Here is a 13723-nt window from a genome sequence, read left to right on the forward strand (position 1 = left end):
CACAGATTAGTGAAAAATACACAATCACATAAAACACATAAATAAAGACTGTGAACAAAAACATGTTCATGATACATCATAATCAGATGAATATTCATATAAAAAACCTCTTACTTAATTATTTTCTCATCTCACATCCCCTGAGGCAATTGTATACCCTCAACCCCTCTCATGGAGGCCTCACCCACAGGTTTGGTTAAACCCTTGAATCACTGTTTTGTCAACACACATATGAAGAACATGTGTAACTATTGACTGAAGTGTTGATGGCCTGATTTCAACCATACTTGATTTCATACTGAAATTTCTGCCTCAAAACCATGGTTTCATCACTTTTCTGGTCTTATGGATCAACAGCATCAAAAAAAAGAAAAGTGTTTGAGATTTGGTTACAGGATCTGCCTGCTGCCATCATGTGGTCTGAAGCTCTAATTACAGCATATGAACAAGCTGTAAGTAGCTGCTGTGTGTCTATGAAGAAGGCCTCCAGGTAATAGAGGCCTCTGTCGTCATGTTTGGACACACATGTCTATATGTTGGTAAAGGGTTTGTGAATGCGTCAAAGTAAAGGATACATTTAGAAAACATTTTCTGTGTTAAGCAATGCAGGGAGAGTGATACCGTGTCTTTGTTTTGTGTCTACCGTGATATCCCTCACCAAACTGAGATATTCTGAGTACAAGCCTCTCTGAAAGTCTTTTAAAAAAACCCTCTGAAATGTGTTATTGTGCTTCAGGCTCCGACCAGTCTTACACACATCCAGTATCATGCTTTGAATGTGTGAACAGAGGAAAAATGCTCTTTTGCTTTGTTGCTGCGACTATTTGCTTTGCAGTAACAACATGAACTGTGTGATGTCGCCAATCACATCTGGTATGCATCACATAGCATTCCCCCTCTGCTCAGCGTGCCCGGAGGGGGAGTCCCTGGCACCAAGGAGCACCCACAGTCCTCATTAGACTGCATGTGTCACTATGGCGTCAACCCGCAGCCTTGACTTATGCTTTTATATTTACAATTATCCATCACGACACTGTCATCACAACAGTCAGAGAAGACGGAGCCGGTCCTGAACGGTTTGAGCCTGTGTTTGTAACTCGTGATACGTGAGGCCTCCTCGGGGGGGGGGGTTGCAGTTCTGTCTGCAGCCATGTTGTTGGGACTAGTAAATGGCCTGAGACCCAAACCGGAGTCCCTGTCCTCCTTTTGTTGTCCCTCACAGCGCAGAGAAGGGACAGGGTTTGATGTGTCTTCTGAAGGCCTGCTGCTTTGTCAACACTGAGGCCTCTGCACTGACACTATTTAGCGCCTCGGGGTGACGGGGAGGGGAGAGGAGGGTGGGTCATTGGTGAAGGGAGACAGACAGAGAAGGAGAGAGAGAGAGAGAGAGAGAGAGAGAGGGAGAGAGAAAGGGAGGCAACGTGGGGGGAAGGGTGCCAGCGAGAGTGGCTATACAGCGCCCGAGGCTGGAGGAGAGTGCTCTGTACAGCAGACTGCCTGAGAGGGACTGAGGCTGCTGGCTGATGACATTTTATGGTCACAACATGCAATTCCACCAAGTTTTAGTTGGTGAAAATCCACTTTTCATGCACTGAACGCTGGTGTTTTTTTTTTTTGTTTTGTTCATACAGCCACACACAAAGAGTAAAGCAGTTCTTTGTGTCATCACGTCTGTTGAGTTTCACTTCTTTCACAGTAAATAGAACAGCAGGTAGTAAAAGACCCTCATGATTTATTCCCCATGGAGGATTACTAGAACTATTTCAAATGTGTTAATTGTGCAACTTCAAAGAAGCAAAAACAGGAGCTAAAAACATGCTGTACAAAGTGCACCAATGATCTTTCATTTCCATTTAACCATGTAATATTATTGATGATAGATACCGCCATTATAGGCCCTAATTCAAAGGTTTGAAATGACCAAGTGTAATATCTATGAAGTATTGCCCTTAAGAACAATGCTGAGCTAATATTCACAGTTCATGCTGCTTTACACTTTCACTCACTGTATCTCAGATTAAATTAGTCTAATATTTACTCCATTACAATAATCTGACAGGTACTAGTTAAATACAAAGAACACAATTAAATTAATGGATATAAATGTATCTCTATGTATTATATACTATGTATGTATCTATGTATTTTTCTTTAATTTCATGTGTACTTGTAGGTTCTACTAAGTAGAACAGTGTCAAGTGATGTTACAGTTAAAAGCACTTGTGGCTTAAGCCAAATACTCTCGGACAATATTCACATCATCTCTGCAAAATAAATGTTGATTTAATTTAATTTAATTTAATTCATGTACGTGTCTCTCCTCATTGAAATGTTTTAAATGCTGAACATTAAACCTATGTGGCTGAAATAAAGAAACAAAGTAAGTTTTATATTTAAAAAACAGAAGGGGGCTCACCCCATGTACGGTGGCCATGGTTCGAATCCGACCTGCGGCTCCTTTCTCAGTGTCGTTCCCCACTCTCTCTCTCTTCCCTGCAATTTCCAACTCTATCAACTGTCCTATCACAAAAAGCCCAAAATAAACCCTCAAAAAAATCAGGCCAGTTAATTTTATATGCAGTAATTGGTCAAGTCATGCAGTGACTTCTGAGAGAAATCATTTTTAACTCTAAATTTATACCTTTTCAATACGTTGCACCATAACTGGAAATGCTAATGTACAAGCAGATGATATAAGACCCTACCACCTCCACTGAGTAGCATTTATCTTCATCATTGCTACTTCACAACAAGGCCCAGAATCTCCGTTTTTGTGGGACAAAGTGTTGCAGGCCTGTTATCCTGTGATGTATCTGTTTTGTGCAGTGAATCATGCTCTGAATGTGTTTGTCGTCCTCCAGAGGGTAACACGGAGAGGAAGCTCAGGCTGGCCGGAGGCACAGATGTCTACAGGCTGGCTTGATGCAGGCTGAGGAGCCAGTTCCCCCCCTGGTCATTGCTTTCTTTTTATCAACACTTTGTGTTAAGTGGCCATAAGTAACACTGGGTTTCTATTGTGCATGCAACCAGAGATTTAGTCCCTCACACATCAATACGGTTCACTCATGTGTGTGGTCTCAGGGTTTTTCTCCCTATGTTTCTACTCTGACCTAATCCTGTCAGATCGTACCTCTGATATGGAGAGATGCTCCACTTCTGTGTGGACGACTAGCAAACCTCTGTCAGCCATTCGGTAGTTTAGATCTTCTTCAGTTTGTCTGGAAGTGTAAATCTGAGACTCAAAAGTCAGTGTCCTCATGTCCAATCTCTATCCCCTGTCTCTGTGTCAACACTTTCTTGTAATGTCTCATCTGACTGTATAAACAAAGGCTGACACCTGTCGTCTAAAGGTTACTTGGTCATGAAAAATACTGGGATAAAAAAAGTGAACTGTACACATAGAGACATAATAAGGCTTAAAAGTATAGATGAGATATTAATGATGAACATAGTTCTAGATGAGATCATCTTTAGTGTTGTGCCTGAGTGATGATCTTTACTTTTCTTCTTGATGTGCCATTTGATTGGATGATTGGTCCTGTTGTCTGATTACATGAATCAAACTACATAAATGTACATTCCTAGTTGTTTTTTATTCTTAGAGATCCACCAGAGGAAGAAGTCAAAACCTGGAAGGAAATGATAAAACAAACCAAGTTAGCTAGCTCGTGAACACAAAGGACAATTTAACAGAAAGAGCACCACATTTCTCAAACAAGTTGGTGGAGACAAAACCTGAGCAAAAAGAACAACTTAAATGTTCATGTTTTTCTGTGTGTTTAGTTTATAACATTACATTTTTTTCAATTCCGTATTCAAAGCTTTATCAGTAACACTTTACAATAAGGTACACAGACTTTGCAAAGGTCTAATTTTATAGCGAAGTTAATTATTACTTAAAGGTCAAATATTCTCCTCCTTTTCAACCAGTTTATATAAGTCTCAGAGCTCCCCAAAACATGTCTGGGAAGTTTCTTGTTCTAAATCCACTCTGATCCTGTATTTGATCATGCCTATAAACCCCTCTATTTCAGCCCTGCCCAGAACAGGCTGTTTCTGTGTCTGTACCTTTAAATGTAAATGAGCTGTGTGTGACCACGCCCCCTCTCTGGAAGGGGACGTGGCTCTGGCTTTCTTGCTCTATATTGTTTCTAGTGGAAAGGCAGATTCAGAGGGCAGATCAAACACCTAGCTGTGGGAGTGTCACCCACCTGGGGGAGGGGTTACTGCCCTTTGTGATGTCATGAAGGGAAAATCTCCAAACAGCCTGTTTGAGCACACATTTTCTGAAAAGTGGAGCAGGTGAAAGATGGAGAGGATGAAAGTTTCTCATTATTGGAAGGTTTGTAGACTAGGGACACATATAGGTGTTTGAAAACCATGGTAAAGTGTATTTTGCATAATATGTGACCATTGAAAGAGAACAAAGTGAGGCATCATAATGAGTAGTTACTCAGCACTGAGTCATTACCTGATCATTTGTTAATTATTGTGCATTAGGTGTTACCATTTTATCTGTATCCAAGATTAAAAACCTTTCAATGATAGGTTTTAAATTGTAATTATTTCCCATGGTTTGTGTTTTTACCCAATGAGTACGGATCCTTTACTATGTTTTTGTTTTATGGGCTCAATTAAAAACTTCTCTGTGTGCTATGTTTCTTTACTTAAATCACTTATAGGAAAACACTCTTTTTAGAAACTCTTGGAATTCATCATCAGCTGAGTCGAATGAATACCACCACCGTGTCCTGCTCGGGGAATGAACTGCTGTGAGCTGGCGAGGTGCACCTGCCTTCTGCCAGGCCGCCACAGAGCTGCAGCCACGCCAGCCAGCCTACAGGCGCTTTTAGATAACTCCTGTCTGATTAGCTCCTTAGGAGGACATTGTTCCAAAAGCAATTCACTAGACTCCCAGTATTAATTTAGTCCCGAGAGAGAGGCCCATCCATCGTAGGTAGGACGGGCCGTGCTCTCGGCCAACCCTGCGGCCTGCTAATAGCACGGCACCTCCTGGCCTGTCACTATAAGTGATAGTCTCTGCAAGTTTGTTGCCTGGTTGTGTGTTTCTCCCATCGGGCAGTGCGTCTCCCCTCCCTCCACCTCGCTCCCTCTTTCTCCCTCCCTCTCTGTGAGTGGTGGTTCAGGGCAGGTGTCTCCTCTTGTCACTTCCATCACTCACGCTGCTTGACGAAGGGAGGACACAGTTGGGAACACGACGGGAGCAGCCGGTGATTCATTGAAAGCTCACCTCTCTCCATGAAAGGGAGCAAGAGAGGAAAAAAACATGCTGGTTGCCTTTTTGGGTGTTTGTGAGAGCTGCCAGCAACAAGGAAACAGGTAGAGACTGTGAAAATGCTTCCAATCTCGCTGAAGCTGGGAGAGTTACTCCAGAGTTGTTTTGAAAATGAGAGGTTGACACGTTCACTGATGTGTGATACATGTTATTGATGTAGAACACGAGATGTTTTAAACCAACAGAGGGTCCCAGGTGGTTTATGTAGAGAACAAAGTGTGTCCTCCAACAGGTTTGTTGTTGTTACACCGTATTGTTGGGAGAAGGTGAAGGAGACTGTTACGCCGGACTTTAAATTAGAAGGACTTCTGTCGGTTAGAGCGGGTGAAGGCCTGTTCAGCAGAGAAGTTTCAGACACGTCCACTTACTGTGTCAATGTAAAGCAGTTACATACTGTAGATATATTTTACATGCAGAGATGGATTGAACATTTCTTATTAATGCAGGTCTATAAAACAATCTTTATTGCATCAATGCAATTGACCTTTTGTGCAAGATTCTTTCCAGTAAATGACCCTAAAAAGGAAAGGAAACCTTTTCTACAAGTACAATCTGTTGAGTAAAAACAGGATCAAAAGTGTCCTTTCATTTACATTCTTAAGCTACATTCGTTTTTTAATGTTAAGTCTGAGTCACTTTTACCAAATAAAGAGCTATAAAGCCAATCTCTGAACACATCCGCTATCGCCTGATGGCAATATAGCCTCTCGGAGTGAGGGCCACATTTTCAGGGCTTCAGGCATAACTGGGAGTTGGCCATAATGGACTTTTAGCCACTACTTTCCTTTCTGAGCATTGCCTTTGTTTTTCATTCTTTATCTGGGTCGGCTGTGGCTCAGTTGGTAGAGTTGTTGCCTCTCAACTGTAAGGTCGAGGGTTCGATCCACAGCTGGGCAACATGTTCGATGCAAGACACTTAACCCCGAATTGCTTCTGCTGCTTCGGTGGTGGTGTATGAATGGGATGAGTTACTTCTGAAGGATGATACTACATAGCAATCACTACCATCTGTGTGTGAAAGGGTGTGACATGTAGTGTAAAAGCGCTTTGAGTAGTTGGAAGACTAGAAAAGTGCTTTATAAGATCAAGTCCATTTACCATTAATCTAATTTAACCTTAATTTAACCAGTCATTAACCCATTGAGATCCAGATCTGTTTCACAAGATTGACCTGGCCAAGAGGGCAGCAGCACTTGTCATGATTAAGACAATCAGATTAAGTTGGTGTCAAGAGAAGACAGAACAGTTTGTTCGCTGCATTTATTTGCAGGTGTCTGCTCAAAGAGATTAGTTGATGATAAATAGCCATCAGATGATTGCGTGATCATGTACTGCCTCCTTTGTAGAAGGTTTCACTGCAAACAGTAAAGCTCACTGAAACGCTAACAGAAATTAAAACGGCTGTGTGAGGTCACGATTTGCTCTGCCAAGAGAGCAGCAAAATTGCTTTCAGTGTAAACTTTGGTTAAATGTTTAGAGGCAATGTTGGAATCAAGCGACCAATAATGGAACATAAATTGACTGCAAAAGATCACAAACTGTAGTTCTCATGCCAACAAAGGAAGTCTGCCTTCTGAGTGTCACTACTGTGTGAATGATTAAGTTATTACCTGTTATTTAGAAGACCATTACAAAGTTATCCAGAGAGTTGACTTGTTTAATTGTGAATGTGATATGTTGTGTTTCTTCTCACATTGTAGGAGTTTTGTTTGACATAAAATAAAATCGGAGCAGTTAGGTAAATGGATGGTAAATCTTTGCAGTTCCTCTTATCTTACTTTCTTTCTCCTCTTGTCCATCAGCATCACCAGCCAGATGTTTGCCTCGTCCCTTGATGTGTTTCTACATTAAAAAAAAAACCATCCACAATATGCCATCATTAGAGTCGGGGGAGGGTATATGATGTCATTAAAAAAAAGGAAAGAAAGTGCAGGATTATTTTATTCAGCCAAATGTTTCAGTCGTTCCCTGCGGTTGTGTCAGACGGTAAAGCTACAGCCTCAAGGTTAAAGCAGCACTGAGCCCACAGCAGCCCGTGTGACTGGCTTCATTATAGATCCTGTGTTTATTGATTCAGGTTCATTAAAGCTGCTGCATAATGCATGTCAAACACAGCATATAGTTTAATTAGACCATTTCACGGGTGTTTTAGTGTCAGACTGAAGCATGACAGGTGGTGGTGGCAAATGAGGTAACAAAGTGCACATTACTATATTACACATATACTCCATGTGCATGGATGTATACATGGGGGGCATCACTGTTTGAAAAGCAGAGCCAGTGCTGGGGTCTGAAATATTTCAGATGCAGTACTGCCATCAAGTGGCAATATATCCAAAGTATCAGAGACTGCACAACTGGGCATTCAAAGATTTTAAAGAAATACTGTGAATGCACTTTCTCTATGGAAGCGATTAGTGATCAGAATTCAAATGATAAAGCTAATTTGAAAATTAAAATCCATTAACAGAAATTAATTTTCAGAATATGGGTGTATTATTTGACTCAAAAATAAAATGATGATTAATTTATCTAATTTCAATTTTAGTTTTCAACTTCAAAAATGCACATTCTTAAAAATGAAAATGAAGAAAATGACATTTGCTTTTTCATTTTCAAAAAATGCCCCGCTAAATTTGTATCATAATTCAAATGAAAAAGCTAATTTAAAAATGAAAATACAGTAACAGAAACACGTTTTAACTTTCAGAATATAGGTGCATTATTTGACCTATATTTAAAATGAATATTCAGTCATCCAATTAGCATTATACTTTTGCTCTCTGTGTATGCATATTGTATGACAGAATTCAAATGAAAATGAAAAGGTCTTTGACTTTTCATTTTCAAAGTTGCCGTGCTAAAAAGTGATCATAATTCAAACCAACTCGAAAATGAATTGGCAAAGTGGACGGCGCAGGAAAGTGACGTCAGACTTCAGCTCCCATCGCTTCCATACTTTCTCTAACATAAATACTTTTTGTATAAGTTTTGATTCTTAAATATTTTTTTTCTGGGCCTTTCCTTTATTTGATAGGACAGTAGATAGAGTATGAAATAGGTAGAGAGAGAGAGAGAGAGGAAGGACATGCAGGAAAAGGAGCCGCAGATCGGACTTGAACCCGGGGCCGCCTGCTCTGAGGACTATAGCGTCCGTACATGGAGAGTGAACTAACTGCTAGGCCAGATGCACCTCATAACTTTTTTTTTCTCTAAGAGACAGCCGTCTGAAATGAGACACTGCATTCTTTCTTGTATGAATTGAAAGTATTGGCCCTACTAGATATTCAGCTCATGGTACAAATAACGTGCTATACTTTATTTAACATTCATCATCATCTTCATTTTCTGTAGATTTTCTTAAAAAATGTTATGGCTTGAACATTCATATTGTGTATTTATTCTATAAAAGCTCAATTTTCTTGCTGTTCCTAAATACTAAAAATGTTTTGATTGCTTTGATGCTTTGGCACATTTTATTTAATTTCACAAACCTTTGAGATTTGATAAAATATTGAATAAAAATAAAACATTTAAATCATTCTTAGCTTATATTTAGAATTATTTATGGCATTGGAAGATCTTCTGAAGCACATTAGAAAAAAGTTTTATCCAGAGTTTTCCTTTTCTCTGAAGCTGTCCTTGTGCTATTCTCCCTTTTCATCCTGGTAAACAATACACCAGTGCTTGCTTGCAGAATGAGTAGTGTGTTGATGAAAGACCCCGGCTTGTAAACCAAATATGATGTTCATGAGGCACACCTCCTCAGCAGGACTTGAGTTTTGAGATTCCCAACATGAAATTATTTCCCACTTGTCATTTGTGTTATGCTTGATTAACAACAGAGCTCGAGTAAATAACGTTAATGAGGTTTATTTCACTGAGAGACAAGTCTGGAGCGTGCTGCTCGAGATCACAAAACAAACAAGGATTTTGTAAGAAAAGGGGAGAATTCACCTGACGCGCATTTAAATCAGACAAGTTCCATTTGACGTTTGGGGAAATATTTTTCTACGTCTCCCAAATGAAGCGAGGAGTCGACGCCAGAACCTGTTTGTTTTGTTAATAAATGACAAAATTCTGCAAAGGCACTGATGCGGTTGTTCCCGCTGTAGACTGTGTGTGTAAGCAGATCAGAGTCTTTGTTCTATACGTGTTAGCTCTGTCGTCAGCAGAAACCTGTCATCATGTTAATGCTGCTGCAAGGGGAACATGAGGAGAAACTAAGGAACCTATCATAGTAAGACTTGAAAAATGGAGCAAAGTCTCTTTTTTACACTCCTCCAAACCAAGGCGAGGTTGTTTATCACTGCGGGAAGATGTTTGGTTGCCTCTCTGGTACGTCTGCTCTGGGCCCTAAAGCTGATTTAGCTACAAGAGCACGTTGTCTTCAAAGCATGTCAAGATTTTTCCACGCACACTAATGAGGTAAATGGATGGCTTTTGTTTTCCTCACAGTTTTAACTTCCCCCAAAGTGCTCTCATGACTAATACACGAGCTGTTGCGGAAATCAGCCTTGAGCATTTAATCAAATTTTTCACTCTACAGAGTGATCAATTTGTGCTGCAATATTCATCTGCCACACACACACACACACACACACACACACACACACACACACACACACACACTCCCCCCCCCCCCCACACACATACAGTAGCCTATATATGTCAGCAGAAAAACAAAAGAACAGCTGCTATTTATTCTCATTAAAACAAGTCACTTGGAAGGTAAAATGCTAGTGTGACAATAATGTTGCTGTGACAGATTGTTGTTCCCTTTTTAAATGTCGGTAGATTGTGTGGAAATCATGCAAATGTCTATATATTTATACACCACACTGTACCTACTGTGATCTAATCACAAGGAAGGAAAATGAGTTCAGACACTACACGTCTCTGTAAGAGGGAAAATAAAAACACAGATTTGTAAAGTATTTAGATCTCAAAATGAAAGTTTTGATATCAGACTTGACACAATGCATTGGCAGTTTTTCTTCTAGAAATGTGTGGCTTTGTACAGTAATATAAAAGCTGCCCCTGGGTCTATAATCTGACTTCCAACCCTTAAGTGAAACAGAAAAGATTTACAGGCTCCTTAATGGAGAAACTGAAAGAATAAAAGAATCCCCCACTGGCTTGTGTTTATGTGCATATTAACAAGCAGACTTAAAGGATTGAAAATATAAAGGACATGAATAACTTACAGTAACAGTCACTCAGGGTTGTGGTACCATGGGCCTGGTTTGAAAAAGAATGACTGGAACTTTGAAATCTTTCTATTTTTCTATATACAGGATCAGGCAAACCATTTTACCAATTTTTGTCCTGTTTTTATTTTTTTTTTTTATTTTTTTTTATGAAGAACTGGAAAGGATCAACCTGATCCAAATAAAGGCTTTTAAGGAGTTCTAAATCCTGATTTCCTGTGCTCCAAACAGAACTTCATATACATAGTCCACAGGGGGCGCCGACATTAACACATAGAGTTGTTTTAGTTTCATATTTTATGTCTGATATTAACAGCTACTTTATAAAATATATTATTGGGTAAAAAAAGTGTTTACTGCTTAACAACCCTAATGTTTGAATACTCTTCTATGTCACAGTAGAAGTTCTTAAAATCCTTTTGCCCATGAATAACATGTCATTATGATTCAGTCATGTGATTGTAAGGTGTTGATGTAAAGCAGCAGGCCTTCACCGGCTGGGTTTCTGTATATTATCAATGTAATATGTAGCTCTAGTATATCGTAACGTTTCTGAGTATTACTTTACTATGATTGTATTATATTTCTATTGTACATTCTTACTTTGTATCAGATGACCTGTCAGGTGACTCCAGGGGTTGTTCATACGGAGGTGTGTCTCCTCGTGTGTGATTTGAAGCAGCTTCTGGTGTGCAGACTCTGTCTTCCTTTTTATGTCTTTATTTCAGTCCAGCGCCCGTACTTAATGTTGTGGATGTGCGTGCTGTTTTATAAGTATTTTTTAAAGAGGAAATTCAGTAATTCAAGAGCAATAAAAACAAACAAACAAAAAATATCAATATTATGTAAAAAATGTTGTTCTGTTTGACCTATACTTTTTACCGTATAACATTTTGTTCCTATAATCCAGCTCTCTGCAGAATCAGAGATATTCCAATAACACTTAAAAGTTTCAAACTACACAAGCTGAATATTTTTTTATCCAGATTTGCAGACCTGATATTTTTCTTGTTTGTAATCCTCATTTACTTTAGAACAAATCTGTTTTCAAGTTTTGACTCTGCTATGCTAGAAGACTAAACTGGGTTTTGTTGTTGGCAGCCGTGTACCACGCTGTGCTGTTAATGAGCTAAAGCGTTTTCAATATGTCAAACTGTTCCTTCTTTATTATCATTAAATACGGTGTGAACTTGTGAGCACTGATTTGTGAAAGAGCTTATATTGTCAAGTTTGTGCAAAACTGTTGTGTTGTAGAACATCAAATATATATATATATATATATAATTTTTTTTTTTTCCAAGGGTAAAATATATATTGTTCATTTCATTGGCTCTTTGTGTTCTTTAAGTTGACAAATAGAGTGTGCTAAACGGCTTTTTCTGCAAATCAGTAGTTCCCCGAAACCAAGAATCTCACCAGACGGCTTCAAGCCTCTATGTAGGCCAGTGAAACGGTTCTCTTCTCAGCTCTAGAGAGCAGCTCTCCCCGGCAGCCCTGCAGTGTTCTGCTTCCCCCAGAAAGCTTCCAGAGAGCTGGCCAATCAGAAGAAAGTGGACACGTGGGCCTGAAAAAGACAGCTGCTGAAACAAACGTTTTCAGGAAGACACCAGTACGAGATAAATAAGGAAGTTTTTAAAGCTGCAAATCATGCAAAGCTGCTCTATAGGTTTAACATCATGAAAGGTGAAAATGAGTACGATAGGTGATCTTTACCGTTTTCCCCTCAGATGTTTTCTTCAAAGCTGTGTTCACAGGGCTGATTCTTGAGAGTTGTCTCCATTTGTGACTCCAGGAGCCTGCACTACGAAGCAGGATTTGGGGTTAGCGAGGTAACTTGAGGGTTTAACCTGGATTTTCAGTATACCTGAACCATAACCTGCTCCGGAGAAGGTTATGTTCGAGATAAGAGACCAACCTGTGAAAATCTGTGCGGAATAACTTCGTCTGTCGGGCTCTTTGTGTTGTAGTTGACACACCTAACCAAAGAAGTAAATACTCTATTAAGCTTGGATGGGCTTCTGTTAAACCATGTTATGCTAAGCTATTTGCTTGTAGTTGATTCCACTGCAAGCCAACACCTTCAGCCTGGTTACCATTTACGTATCTGTACGGAGGCAAGTCAACAGGAAGTCCATAGATTCCAATGGGAATCCCCTCTGTAATGTTTCGGTCTAGAATGTGCTTTGAGTAAGTTAGAAAATAACAACTTTTTGCTGTTGATTTTCGGAGAGACTGTATGACAACGTGCTAGCTTGGCTAAAAGGCATGCTTACTAGCTAACAGGCTATTTCCTTTGATTCAGTTGCCGATGTTGATTGTAAAGCAAGTTTGTGTGATTAATTAATAACTGATCAAGTTTTAATTCATTGTGAATCTGAATAATGTTAATAATCTGCTAAAATATGGTCATACTTTACAACCAGTCTTTATCAGTTTGATATTAATTACAGTCAGATCTGTCAGTTTTGATATGAAATAAAGTCTACCTCTTTATCAGTTTGTTAAAATGAACAAAATGAGCCTCTCCCCCATGGCTTCGGGTAGCTTCTGACAGGTTTGAGCTGCTAACATTCCCCTCTGCTGTTCTCTTTTTGTTCATCATAGAGAATCACAGAACAGACAGTAACAATCGCACACAGGAGGACAGCAGCAGGATTTGTAGTGTGTACTGTGAGAGCCAACCGTTTCTATTTGGTATTTACAAGTTCTAAGTTCAAAGTGAAACCAAACAATGTTCATTGTCATGTTCTGAAAAAGAACAAGAAAATGAGTCGAAAGGCGCTTTTCACCATGTACGTTACCTGATCACTGTTGTTTTTCTTGATTTCTCCTGTTAGGAGGATTTCTTCAGCAGACCTGATGAGAGTGTGGGTGGGAGTGTGCCGATGGAGGAGCTCAGACAGATAGGGGGGGAGCAGGGTTATTTGTTGGTGATAAGAAGTTTGAAGTGAAGTCAGTGGAGGTCATGAAGGACAGGGGTGATGTGGTCATGGGTGTAGGAGTGTGTTAGAAGAAGAGCAGAACAGAATTCTGGATATATTGTAGCTTCTTGAGTGTTTTGGATGATGATGAGACTATCGCAGAAGTCTAGTCTGGAAGAGATGAATGCGTGGGTGATGATCTCATCAGCTGAAAAGGAAAGGGATGAAGGGAGGGTGGCAATGTTGAGATGGAGAAGGGCTGTTTTAGTGATGTGTTTGATATGCCAAGGTTACAG

The sequence above is a fragment of the Labrus bergylta genome, chromosome 3 (assembly GCF_963930695.1).
Source record: "Labrus bergylta chromosome 3, fLabBer1.1, whole genome shotgun sequence".
In the NCBI taxonomy this organism is placed as follows: Eukaryota; Metazoa; Chordata; class Actinopteri; order Labriformes; family Labridae; genus Labrus; species Labrus bergylta.